Genomic DNA, 13,875 nt, shown 5'->3' with positions numbered 1-13,875 from the left:
GATGCTCTGAAATGTTGGGAGGTAGGGCTCTGCTGGGGCAGCACAAGATCTTTGAAGTTCTCATTGTGGCTGTATCTAGGGTCAAACCGGTCCCCCTGCTGCCCAGAGAGGCCTCCCTGCAGTATGGAAGTGTTTCCAGGCACTGAAGGAACCATCCATGCCTGCATCCTTCTCTGAAGGCCTTTGATGTGATCCTGAGGGAATGGTCTCAGGCCTCAGACACACACAGGAGTATCTGTCAGGCCTGATGCTGATCCTGGTAACTCCTGGGAATGACAGGAGCACAGGGTCTTTATCCTGAATCCTGCCACATCTTAGTGTTCACTCCCCAGGGGAGCAACTGGAAAAGCATCCTCATGCACAGCATCCCTGCACTGAGGGGACCCTGCACACCCCTTGGCCCCGCAGAGCAGAGGAGGAATGCAGCATGCCTTTCCCCACCAGTGTTATTCAAAGGCCAGGCTCCAAGATCCCACCCTGCATGCATTCTTGGGAGGAAAAAAAAATTTCTCTGTTCATTGCCCAAGTGCCAAGGAGTGTGTTTATGCAGCCCCCTCTGCGAGAACAGTGTTTGGTGCTACTCACCAAGCCGCCCTCATCCCCATTAGGCAGGGCTCCAAGCTTCCCCAGCTCCCGGTTCCTTGGTCCTGGAGCTATCCATGGTTTGTGCAACACACCCAGTTCTCATAGTCTTGCTCGTTGCAAACATCAGACTTCCTACACAGTTCCTGCTCCGGCACTGTAGCATCTAAATCATCCTGTACACGTCACACAATTGTTCAGCTCAGACCAAGCAGCCCCAGCTTTCTCCCAGCTCTGAAAGCATAATAATGATCCCTCTGTGCTGCTTGGTGGTGTGGGGACACAGCCTGGGCTCTCTGAAGAAAACAACACGCTGATGAGCATTGCAAGACATTAGGTGGGTCCCACCTGGGAGACACTACTCTGGACATGGCTGCATTTTTGTATCACAGTGCATTTGAGGTGTGTGCTGGGATCCTTAGGAATGACAGACACCACAACTGTGGAGAAGGTAAATTATTTGTTGCAATTACTTAACCAACTTCTTCATTTAAGGAATTTTAGGAATCTCTGCTCAGGGGAGAAAGCTCAGAAATGGGAAATGCACCCTGGAGCTCCAGGGAGTGGGAGAGAAACTTGATGAATTTAGGAGCTGGCAAAGCCCTGCTGGTGTGAGAAACTGTTCAGGAGAGTCCCAGCCAGCTGCAGCATCTCCACACAGAAGTGGCCAATAGCCTCTGTGGTTGGACCAGAGGGAAAACAGCAGTCTGGGCTGGCCATGAAGCCCAAAGCTTTTGGATCTGAGGAGCAGAAGCTATACAACCAGCACTTTCCATGTCTCTGAGCTAGTGGAGTAGTTTTAGGCGACCTTGATATGAAAGAGCAGTGAGAACTTGCAAGCCAAATGGTTCTCATTAGTGGTTAATTTTCTTGGTGTGAGGGATAAAAGCACAGAAAGAGCTAAAGCAGCTCCCAGCATCTGGGTGGAGGGGAGGGGAATGACTACAGAGGATCACCCTTTCCCCAGGCAGTGACTCTAGAGCTTGGCAGGACCCTGCAGCAGGGAAAGGGGGAACTGCAAGCCCTATGCTGAGCTTGGCAGTAAGTCTAAGAGTCTGCTCCCAACAAAAAAAAGGAGCTTAGAGATGGCGGGGGGGAGAGAGAGAGAGACCTGGCAAACTGAGAAGAAGGGCTAGGGGAGAGGACTGCTCCAGCAACCTGTAGATGCAGTAGGTTGGGTGCACAGCAGTGCGAGAGCATTAACATGGGCTGGAGAGACGGGATTTGAAACCAGAGCAAATAAATATGCCAGAGCATCTTTGGTGAGCAAGCCCCTGGCAGCTGGGGAGAAGAGGCTCCAAGGCCAGAAGACCACGTCGTGGTTCCATGGGATGATGGTGGTGTGGAGTTCTCAGGCTGTACTGCATCCCTGCACTGCTGTTCCAGACTGAGTGCCTGGTACCACATCTCCCAGCCTTCAGGAGCTAAACAGGGAGAGACCTGGGCAACAAGGGCATGAATACACTGGCCGTGCTTTGAAAAGCTGCATGAGCAGGGCACTTCTGGAGCTTGTGGGCTTGTAGAGGTCTCCTGGTTTTCTGAAGATTCCTCAGGGAAGCTGATATGCCTAGGCTTAGACCTGAAATAACAGCAGCTGATGTCCCAGTGCTGTTTGCAGACCTTTTCCTTTAGGTATCTGGTCCAGGATTGAATATAACCAGCTGGGAAGCATAAAAAAAAATATATGGAACAACCCTTGCATCCATTTTCTGCCATTTTAAGAGCCATCAGCCTGCCATCAAATCAGTGGAGCACTACTGCAGACCTCAGATCAGTCCTGTAAACTGGCAGCCATTGGCAGGCAATAGTCTGATCTTTTGGTGTTGAAGAACCAGCATTAAAAGACAGTACTCTGGAGAATGGACCCAGGGCTGAGGAGTGAGCTGATGAAGAATTGTGTCTTCTTCCCAATGGCCAAATGGTGATGTATCAAATCTTTACTGCATCCCTCTTCTCATATGTTTGGAGCAGCTGCAAAACAACTGGCCTTGCTGACCTTCCAAATAGTTAAGAGTCCTCTGAAATATCTAAGAAGCAACTCTATGTTTCTTGGTGCCCTTGTATCCAGCTGTTTGCATGCTTAGGGTAGATCCACTGCTTTGGGACCCATCCATTTGAAGAATTTACTGTGTGGTTTTGTTTGCTCTTCTGAATGCTAGGATTTTTTGGAAAGCAAGGTAGCAGCCCCCAGAAATGAGGGCTAGTCCTTCCAACCACAGCGGGCCAGCCCTGTTCAAGTCCTGCTCACAGCTGTGAGCCGTGACAGACTGTAAATCTGAAGGCTGGAGTGGGAGAACAGCTGGGTGGCCATCAGAGATGGCTGGGGGGGAGCTGTCAAGGGCACTGCCTGGCTTTCAATCAGTCCTAGGAATTAGCAACATTCAGCAGACGCTAATCCGCTCCTTTTGGCAATTCCCAGCAATCAGCTTCCTTCAACAGCTGAAGGAGGAAAAAAAGTTACTTGATCACAAACCTGAAGAAGCTGGTGTGATGGTGTGAAACATATCTTTATCTTGCTTCTGAATTGCTTTAAAGTATAAAAGGGGAAGGTAGGAGAGAGAAATATAAATAAATACACACCAAATATTCACTCTGCACAATAAAAACTCTCCATTAACTCATGTCCTGTTTTCAAACAGATTATTTGCCTTTGGGTTTTCTGCTTTCTACAGTTTGCGATTTTGCATGATTTGGAGAAGGGATTTTAGTCTCTTGAGATCACACAGGCAACCATCAAGATAGTCAGGCATGTGGTCTCACCATGCGCTTGTGGCTTCTTCTGCTGGAGGCTCCACCGGGCTGTTAGATAGCTTCACATTTGTTTGCAACCTTCCTGTAAAGAGGGGATGGAGTATTGTTGCCCTTATACAGATGAGGAACCTGAGAGCCTCAGCTCATGCTGAAAAGCTGTAGCTGGGAACTGGATCCAGACCCAATGATCCCAAATGCTTTAGCTGTAGAAGTTTCATTGTGAAATCCTTTGTTCGAGCTGTCTTTTCAGTTGCGTGGTGCTGTTTCTGGATTTGATGGACCACCCTAGAGCACATGTTCTCTCCTCAACCCAAAAGTGAATCTGTCATTTAATTACTGTCAGGACATGAACCCTATTCACTTGCTGGGGTCACAAAACTTCCTGCAGAAATGCTTGTCAGCTGCAGAGAAAATGATGCCCAGTTAAAGCTTAATTCACAGTTGGGAAAAAAAAGTCCTCTGATGATCGACCATTTCTATCACAGCTGTCTTAAGGGTGAGAGAGACTAGGGACTTGCCATCCTGTGTACTTGGAACAGGAGTCAGTCCCTGACTCAAAGACTTATTGCTTAGGCAGGGTCCCACTGGAGGAAGCACTCTGCGCTCCCTGGCCTCTGTGATGTGAACGGAGGCACAAGTAAGGTGGCTTTCCCAACATCATGCTTCAAATCCAGCTGATTCAAGAGCAAAACTGAAAACTCCTGAGCCCCATTCCAGCACCTGATCTGTGGGACAGTCCTGCCTCTCTGATTTTTCTAAGGAAACTTTAAATAGGAGCAAGCATGCAGCATAAGCTAAAAGAGTTCAAGGGAAACCTCTCACTCACAGGTAGCCACAACCATGTAGATTCAGACACCAGTGTCACAAGAACATGCAGAAATGTTCTCTACCACCAGAGTACGCATCCCTGTCCTTAATCCTAAACGTACAGGCTGACTTTTAATTAGCAGCATATGTCCCAGAAGACTGGCAAGATGTGTCTGAAGTTACCTCTATCTTAATTGCATCAGGAAGTTGCCTTCTGGGGCTGATCAGCTCCAAGCCTCTTGGCACATCTCTTGCTGATGGAGCAAGGCTGCAGCCGGCAGTTCCTCCCAGGCGCTCACCGGGCTCTTACTGCATTGTGAGTAGCATGTGCTGCAGGCAGGAGTACCAAACTGGTCCAGCGTTCCTGTGTGGGAGAATGGGATACTGCACTGAGCCGCCTCAGTGCTGGCAAGTGGAGGTGTTACAAGGCGGGTTCGGCTGCAGGGGGATGGGGGTCAGTGGGAAAGGGTGATGGCAGGTTTATACGAGTAGCATCCACAGGGTGAAACTCGGATCAGATTTGCCATCCAGAAATCCCACTCTGTTATTTCAAATTATCTTGATTCCAGTTCAGTTTCTGTGTGGGTGGACATGTATGTAAATGTGAATGTGAGCACGTGTATACACAGAACAAAGCCAGCCAGCCACCCCTACCACCATCTGGCTTCCACCGCACTTGCTCCTGTCTCCGCTGTGCCAGAGACTGATGCGACCCCGCTGATGAGTGGCCGCAATTTGTCAGTGCAGGCCATTTTGCCATCCCTCATGCCAGCTAGGAATGCAAAATGGGGAGCTGCAGGGCCAGGGCTAAAGCACATCCCTTCCCCACCAACCCCCTTGCTCCAGGAGGGAAAATGGGCTCTACCGAAGCTGTGACTCACACCAGCGCCACTCGCCTCTCTGTTTTCGGGGCTTGCTGCGTTTCTTCTCCCTGTCTAATTTCCCTGGGCTCGAGTATGGCCAGGCTCGCTTCCTCTCATAAAGCAGATGTGAGATTTGGGACTGCAGCTCCCAGAGAGCTGGGCTATGTTGTCCCATGCCAGAGCCCAGCTCTGTGGTGGCGTTGATGTTGCAGGACACAGTGAGTTCAAAATGGCAGGGAGGTACTGCTGAAGAGCACATCTCCCTTGATACACTGGGTGGCCCAAACCTGCTGACAGCTTTAATTTAGGAAGCTGACAGTGTCTCTCTACACACTGCATCTGCCTGTTGGTTTGGCTGAGCTATGAGCACATCCCTTTCACTCTGCCTTCCCATGCCATAGCCTATTTGGGGTCACAGAGTGCCTCTGCCACCATGGGAACCATGCACCCCCAAGCTGCCCTCCACTTGCCCTTTTCCGCTCCTTTTGCAGCCTAGAAAGCATCCCAGTGAAACTCCCGAGGGCTGGGAGCCTGGCAGCAGCAGGCTGACAGCATCCCTGCCTGCAGGAGCCTCAGAGGCAGAGGGTGACATCCAGGGGCCTTCATCTCCTGTCCACACCCCAGGCAGGTGGGAGCAAGCAGGTCTGCAGCTCTCCAGCCAGTCCTTAGCACATGCAAGCAGCCCTACTGCCTTTTTTCTAGCCTGGCTCCTCAGACACAAATGTGCAAGAGGAGCAGAATAGCATCTGTGTAGGGGAGAGGCTGAGCTGGAACAGGCACTGGAGCTGAGACAGCCTCTGGCTTCTTGGTGATTGCTTTTCTTTATTTAGTATCTACTCCTGGAGGTCAGCTTAATCCTAGAACTTACCTTTCTTCCCATTAAATGCCATTACTCAGACTCTACACATCTAGGTGCTAACACACCAAACAAGGTGAAGGACCAGGGCTGTATAATTGTGATATTAATGTATGTCTCAGCTTACACAGCAGATAACTGCTGTTTGCCAAAAAGGTGCTGGTAAAAGGCTCCCAGAGGAGATTTCTCTCTACAAGAGCAGAATTTCACACCACCAGCCACTGTAGTGAGGGGAAAAGCCCACATCCTTACTCCAGGGGGTCCTACCACATGGTGTAGGTGACAGGCTTTGCCTTCCTGCAGCAGCCCTTGAGCACAGCAGTTTGCCTCGCTTGGGGGAGTGGATACACCTCATGCTTCCTCAGCTTGTTTTGACACTCTTCTATAGCCAGACCATATTTAAAGAAAAGAAACTAGTTAGTTCTGCCAAACCGAAGGGTTCAACATTTGTTTGCATGTTTTGGGAAGAGAGATAACATGGGTTTTTTTCTAAGCCATGGCCAGCTAGGGTTTGGTTCAGACACTTCCCACCATGGCAGTGCAGCCTTTCAGAACAGACTGCTTTCTTAAGCCATCTTTTTGTTTTGGTTTGGGTGGGTTTTGGGGTGGGTGTTAGGTTTCCTTGTTAGATTTGGGAGCTGTGTGGTTGCTCTCAAAACTGCCAAGCACGTCTCACAGGCCCTTCCCTGCACACCTAAGTTAGGAGTAGGTTTTTTAGGTATTTTTGTTTTCAGTTGCTCAGGGGCAGACAGAATGCCAGTGAAATAGGGCAGAGCTTCATCAAGAATTAATTTCTCTGGAGGGAAGAGGGAACTGCAGATGCCCGCCCTTCTATTCCTGTTTATCTTTGCTTTCAGGAGGTCAGTTGAATTGTGGGCATAAACTTACATTGCAGTTTGCAAACTGATACTCACCAGAAGAGTGTTCTGGCGTCACACAGCATTTTGTGTTTTGGTTTCTTCTCTCCTAGCTCTTTTATGGCTTGGTAATAACTTGCAACACATGTATCACAGAAACATTATTTACACAACATTTTTACAGCATCACAAGTAAAATTACTTGGCAGAATTCCCATGAAGATGTCCCTCACGCAGCAGTGACCAACAACCCGTTTCAAATTTGGACTTCCTCATTTTTTTTGGTATGGTATAGCTGCAGGAATTCTTCATAAGCACTGATTGAAAGATTCATGGTCTTCAATTCTGTGTATGTTGAGAAAGTGGTAGGTGGGGGGCGTTTTGCGCAGTGTACATTCGCTTGGCCTCTCTATCCACTCGGTTATGGTCCCGCCTTTCACACAGTAAGTGACCACCCCGTGGAACTCACTGCTGCACAATATCATGGAAAACAACTATCTCAGTGGCTCCAACAAGGCACCAGACAATGAGAAGCCTCTCATTGTCAAATATAATCGTCTAGCCAAAGCTCCATCTCTGGACATGTCTGCAGTGCTAGCTGCCAGATGCTAAGAGGGCCCACAAGGGAAAAGATCCCCCTGTTGAGGCCCAGTTTTTATGCTTTAGTTGCTGTCAAAGCCAGGAGGATGAACTAGGTGGACTTTGGATCTGACCCAGTATAGCACGCACTTAGTTCAAATTTACACTGGCTGGAGTCAAGCCTGGTTTCTAACATAGTGTGTTGTGCAATCCTTGCTGTCATTCCCAGTGCTGTCCCCCCACCATTCCACAGAGGTTAGTGAGTTTGTATCTCGAGGGAAAGGGAGAGTGCTTTCTGACTGCAGTCACATTTGTACCGTCAGGCCTTGCCCAAGCCTGCTTCCGAGATCTTACTCAGACAACTGCTTATGCTTACGTGCAAGAAAAAAAGTGCTTAAATCCATCTGACCTTAACAGATATCTTGGAGTGAGGCTCTACCAGCTCTCTATCCATGGAGTGCGATGGCTCTCTCCTCATTTTCTCATATGTTTTCTGGGTTTTCTTTTATCCACAGTTAAATAGGTACTGGACTCTAACACAGCCTCTCTTACATTCTCCCATCCCACCAGTTCAGTCCTGACACAGAACCAAAGAGCTGCTAACATAGGCCCACAAGTCAGGAGGAGGTTTTCTCTGCTAGGCTGGCCTAGGAGAGAAGAGTCAGTGGACTCAAAAAGAGCTTTCCAGCAAGAAGTAATGGGATATACCCTGTTTTTCAAATCCCCTTTGTAAAGCCCTGAAGTCAAAGGCAGTGGCCGGTGGATTTGATCAGATGGGACCATCTGGGGCTGTTGGGATTTCTGTCTGCCCATCGTCCGGGCTCTGCTGCAAATCTGTACTGTTGCATTTGTTGGCAAATTTGTATTTTTAGCATCTTGAGATCCCTTGCATTATACAACACTCCCGAATTTCCCTGATCTGGAGCTTGACACACTCTCACCCAGACACAATAATACTTACCCTTTATTCCACTTTCCTCCCCGGCAAGGCTGCCTCAGCGGTCAGCAGCCCTTCTTCGCTGCCACGTGCTGGTTTCTTTAATGATCTAGAAAGGAAGATGTACAATAATACAAGAAGGATGTGTAATGAGATAAGGAAGTTGTATAATGAGATAAAAGTCATGCAGATGCCTGCTGGACAAGAAGGGACTTGAGGAAGCTCAGGGAGACATCCCTCAGTGGCTCAGCAAAGAGGGATCCCCATTGCAGGAGAAAGCCCAGGATGATGAAAACAAATTAAGGCAGCCTGGAACCCTTCTCTGACTTGTGGCCTTTATGGGGCTCTAAGTCATCTGTAGCAATGCTCGGGGAGGAGGCTGGCACTGTGGGCATGGTATAAAAGGGGCTAGGAAAGCATACTGCTGCGGTCACAACACCTTTATATCACCTGGTATGCAGCTCCTGACGCAGGTCTGCTCACCCATCACATGGGAGATAATGCAATGAGAATGACTGTGGGCTAACTCTTGTCTGGCAAGACCCTGAAAGTTCTGGCATGCATTGCCTCAGAAAGGAGAAGAGCAAGGGGGTCGTCAATACCAGTGTGCCAATGGTCTCACAGGGGACAGCTGGGAACACCTGCCCTTTCCCTCATAACCACAAAAGTGGTGGAGGAAAAGAAGTTAAAGGATGGGGAATTCCAGTGGAATAACACACATTTTAACACCAGCCTTGAACTTAGCAGTACTCAGAAGGGGCCTGGGTAGCTAGAAGGCACAGGGCCATTGCAAATAGCAGTAAGTTATGCAATTTTTCTTCCCATTCTTATTGCTGGCTTCTGAGAGTTGGCCTGGGGAGTTCAGTGAGTTTCCCTCTCAGGGGCGGGGGGAGTACTGTCTGATTTAAGTTAGCTCTGTACCATCAGGCCAACTTCTATAATGTTGAAGGCAGTCAGCAAGGCTCAGGAACATCGTAAATAATGACCACATGTCAGAAAGGGTATGAATCATCCTGCTCCAGGGCCTGTCTTTGGCTGCTCATTGACTGAGCTGCTTAGCTGGAATGGATACCCATGACAGAGGGTGAAGGGCAGAGATGTGCTCACTTGCCCCCTTTGAGCCCTGACCTCTTTCCTAGGAGCACTGGTGCTGGCCAGTGTTGGGCATGGGATGGAAAGAGGTGGCTGGTGGGATTCATCCCACATGCATATTTCCAGCAGTGCCCTTTCTTTTTCTTCTCTGGTGCTGCCAGAACAGTTGCAGGCTTTGGCTAGTACATCCTCCATGACTTTCCAAGCTTTACTGTCTGCAGCACCTGAAAAGAAACCCAGAGCATCCTGCATTTGATTGCCTGACTACACCAGCTACCAGCCTGGGGGTAACCTGGCTGTCATGGTGACAGTCTGGAGTACCACCCGGACCTTCAGGGTGCAGGAAGTGGGTTTTGTAGTGGCAGAGTGATTTGAAAGAGAGGCAGATGACTGCCTCCTCCAGAATCACCAAGGACTGTGTGTTGAGCCAGCCTGGTGAGGTCAACAGCTATAGGGACTGCTCAGGGTTGTCATTCCCCACCTGTCTGGGGACTCCAGCAAGGCTGAAAGCTGGCACTTTGCTTTATTAATCAAGTGTTTTCTTGTGGCTTTCTCTTAGCTGTAGTTATAGCCTGTCTAGTCATTAGCAGCTCCACGCCGTCACACAAGCAGAGGGAAGACTGCTCATCACTCATCAAATGCTGGGCTTATTTGTGTGTTTTCAGTTTTTATGCAAATTTTTAAAGTGCAAACAGGTGTCACAACATTTTTATCTCCATTACCTTCATGTGGTTTTTATCCCCATTAAACTTGCAAAGAAAAACTACATGCAACCAAGTTTTTGGTCCAGCAACTGCAAGAAGCCCCATGAGACAGAACAGCACAAAGCCAGGTAGCTTGGTTACACAAAAAGCCTAAATTCTCCAGGACTGAAGTGTACAGACTGGAAGTCTTAACAGCTCGGGCTGATCCAAGCTACAGAAAACTGTCTTCCTTTTTCATATGCTCTTCTTTCATTTACAGCTGAGACCATCTTTGTATGAAATTCCTTCCTCTCTCTTCTGGTGATCTGCCTGCCTTCAGTGCATGTTGTGTCTGCCCAAAACATTGTCTCTTCAGAGTAGCCCCTGTGGTTGGAAAGTGCTCTTGTCCATGTCCTATGGGCACATGGACTGGGGCAACAGGAGCTGATGGGCTCCCCCTCAGGCACACAGAGGCATTGGTGAGTCTGGCTGTCCAGGCACCATGTCCAGCCTTTGCTGTCTGGTAGACAGCCCAGAGGTAGGTAGAGGATTTCAAGTGGACTGGAGGGTATTGTAAGAGTAAGTATGGGAGACACAGGAAGGGAGTTACAGCATTGCAACCCAGTCATTGAAAGCTAGGCTTCAATAACTCTGCTGCTCCTGACAGACTTCACTTACCCAAGCTCATGTCTCAGAGCAGGAGCTGCAGCTTTACAGGAGACCATGCTGGTGTTCCTCTTCCAACGAAAATATCCTCAGGTCTGCTTTGAAGTTGGAATTGAACAAATCTTCCTTTAAGCTGCTTTATATTGCACCTAGTTCAGGCAGGCAAGAGCAGGAAATTCTGCATTGCTGCATTACTGTGCCAGCAACCAGGAACTGCAGCAGCATCCAAAGGTGAGGTCTTATCTCTCTACCCATGTCACCAGCTTGCACAACACCATAAAATAGTACTGTGCCACAACACACAAGGGGGCAAAAGAGACAGATCTCTTCGCTGTTCTGCCCAGGTGACTGGCACTATTCATACAACATTGCTCTTTATAGGCTTAGACTGAGCCGCACAGAGCCTCCTACAAACAAAGGGGACAGGCAGATTCTGCCATGAAGCACTCAGCCTGTAAGGAGACAAAAGAGTGATGGGATCAGAGAGGAAACAAAAAGAAAGCTTTTTTTTTTCAAGATCACAGAACAGGTAAGCAGCATTAGGTAACATAATGCTGAACTAAATACCCAAGTGCAGGTGCTTCCTGTAGGACTCCTTCTGTAGATAATCTAGTCTACTTGAGCAGGTTTTGTTAGAGAAATATTTAGGGACATGTTCACTGCTTTGATTTGGGCTCACAGGCACACCAAACATGTTGCAGCTCTGTATCGCTGGAGGTGAAAAAAAGCAACTGACAGTGTAGAATGGAGGAATCTGTCAAACTCATAAAATCCTTTTTTTGGGACCCATTTCTAGGAATAAAAGAAATATTTGTGCAATCACATAAACTGCTAAACGTTCTTACATCGTTATGCTGTTAACTCCCTTCTGTACCAGCCAGGAAGGGCCATTAGACCTTTTTCCAATCTGATTTTTGATAAGACTCTTTAAGACCCCTGTAAATCTTGTCAGAAAAAGTATTTGGCATTAAAAAAATTGCTTAGGTGAGAAAGCTGGAATGCAGGGTGGTGTTTTACGGAAAGAGCCTGCCCTCACGTCCTGGAGCGTTCAGTCCATGTGCTACTACATCTGCCAAGGCAATTCCAGAAGAGATCATCCTGTTGCCCAGTTTCCAAAGCAAATGTCAATTAAAAAAAAAAAAAAAAAATCCCTTTCTTCTATTTTTCATTCCACTAAAATATTGAGCTGGAATATTGTGAAGGGATGCACGGATTTTGCTCTGGTTATTTGCAGAGCTGTTTCACATCAGGATCGTTGTTTCATCAATAGAAATGGAAATCACAGCCAAGCCAGTAGGAAAGGTGAGACAGCTAAGATGGCAGAAATCCATTGTTTCAAGCCATTTTCTCAGAAAGCTTTTTCTATTTCTTTTTCCCGACATTTCATAAGTTGTTTTTTCTATTCTTTTTTTTTCCCAAAAACATAATTAACTTAATCAGATTTTTTTTTTTTTTTGTTAAAGGAAGAAGCCCAGAGATAGGCTGCAGCCCCTCCCAAGCGCCTTTCTGTCTGGGAGGAATCCGAGTCCCAAATATTGAATGTTCCAGTCTGGCATGCTGAACGACACACAAATATCAGCTGTGGTACAAGTGAAATGCTTTGGTGAATCACTGGACACTGCCTGAGGCTGCTAACAGTTCGGTTGCATCCTATTGTTACATTAGCAGCCCTGTAAAAAAAACAGCCTGAAACTTATCCAGTGTAAAAAAATGTAATAAACTAATTTAGTGCAGACCTCCTAAGAGTAACAAAACACACCCTAAACCTCCTCTTAAGATCAGCTGCATTATTTTTATAAACAAGTAGTTATAACTGGCCCTTTTAAGGGTTCAGAATTTGCATCCCGGGTAGAGAACCACTTAAAAAAGGAAAACTCACTGAGCTTTCTCTATCTACACTTTATACCCAATTCACTTAGCTGCCTAGGTTTTTCTGTGAGCACAGGCATACCCCATCAGATAGCACCACTTTCATCATTTCACTGCAAGGCTCTCTCCACTTTCCAGACATGGAGATTGCTGGGGAGGAGAGAGGCATCTCTGCAGTCATTCAGGGGATCATGCTGGGATGTGGACCTGGCCCTCCTGCTGAGCAGTGGGATCACAGTACCGTCTTCTCTAAAATGAGAAAATATCCACTCAGGCAATAACCAGGTGGACTACACTCCCTCCACAAAGGGGTGCAAAACACACTTGTTCAAAAATCCAGAACAAGTGTTTATCATGGACTACACATGAAAGAGAAGCAAGTTTCTGGTTTAGAGCTTGCTGCCTAAATGACCCAATATGAAATGTAAGATACTGCCCTTTTCAGAAAGGCAGTGGCAGTGAGTGTGATAAATTTTTGTATTTTAAGACCCATGAGGGTTATATAGTTCATAACACAGAACAAAACACCTCCCAACAAAACAAGGGCTCAGTTATACCCATACATTACAGAACCTTGTGCTGTGTTGGCAGGTAAAATTAATTTAAATAAGGGAGAGACATGGTTGGTGTCTGCTTGAGGCTATAATGCAATGCTTAAACTTGCACATACATAAAGAAATATAAGCCTACTGAAGAAAAAGCGAAGCTGACACAGCAAGGTGGCTGCAGTCTTAGCTCATGTAGCCAGTGGAAGCCGACGTGTAGTAAGAAGGACATCTGCAAAGGAGTGGAGGACCAAGTAAGGTTCAGTGGTACGTGGGTGTTTTTTCATACACGGTTTGTTCAGTCCATTTATTCCATGTTGACTGGTGTCTCATCTCCCAAGAGGTTTCAGGGCTCTTCTCTGCCCCAGGGTTTCAGAGTGGTTTCGGCTGCAGAGTGACAGCTGAGGCTGCCAGCCTGCAATCAACTGCAGCATCTGCATCACAGCCAAACTCCTCCAAATCCATGGCCAGTCTCTTCATTAAAGAGCTTCCCCTTTGGACTGACACAACATCAGTTTTCCCACGCCTGTCCCTCCATACCCAGCCAGGAGCCAACCTCCTGCAGCTAGGACAGGGGCTGCTCTAACTGGGATCTGGGTCAACCTCCACAGCTGGCACGACATGGGTAGTGGTTCCAGTGAAGCCAGTGAAAATACTGTGTTTCATACCACGGGGAGAGACCCTGCCCCATTATTCTTGAGCTCTGTCCCTTGCTTTATCTGCATGCCACCTTCTTTCCCACCTCACCATTTCTTCAACCTCCATCATGGCACAAGCCTCCCAGGCTG

General features: G+C 47.7%; 2 long non-coding RNA genes across 2 annotated transcripts in view; both read right to left on the bottom strand.

Moving 5' to 3' along the window:
• Nucleotides 1-2,209: 2,209 nt before the first annotated feature.
• On the bottom strand, nt 2,210-11,012 carry LOC115350493. Its single transcript, XR_003926460.1, has 4 exons — nt 10,686-11,012; nt 8,257-8,341; nt 4,324-4,504; nt 2,210-3,734 (listed from the first exon to the last, which is right to left on the bottom strand). It is a non-coding gene; the product is annotated as an uncharacterized LOC115350493 (long non-coding RNA).
• Nucleotides 11,013-11,044: 32 nt separating this feature from the next.
• The window catches only part of LOC121233732, a 35,765-nt gene continuing 32,934 nt past the window's right edge, over nt 11,045-13,875 (bottom strand). Inside the window, exon 3 of the long non-coding RNA XR_005933790.1 lies at nt 11,045-11,125. This is a non-coding gene — a long non-coding RNA (uncharacterized LOC121233732). The remainder of the gene's footprint in view (nt 11,126-13,875) is intronic.

This window comes from Aquila chrysaetos, chromosome 13 (genome assembly GCF_900496995.4).
Source record: "Aquila chrysaetos chrysaetos chromosome 13, bAquChr1.4, whole genome shotgun sequence".
Lineage (NCBI taxonomy): Eukaryota > Metazoa > Chordata > Aves > Accipitriformes > Accipitridae > Aquila > Aquila chrysaetos.
Note: the sequence above shows the minus strand (reverse complement) of the source record. Positions and strands in the feature narration are given on the sequence as shown.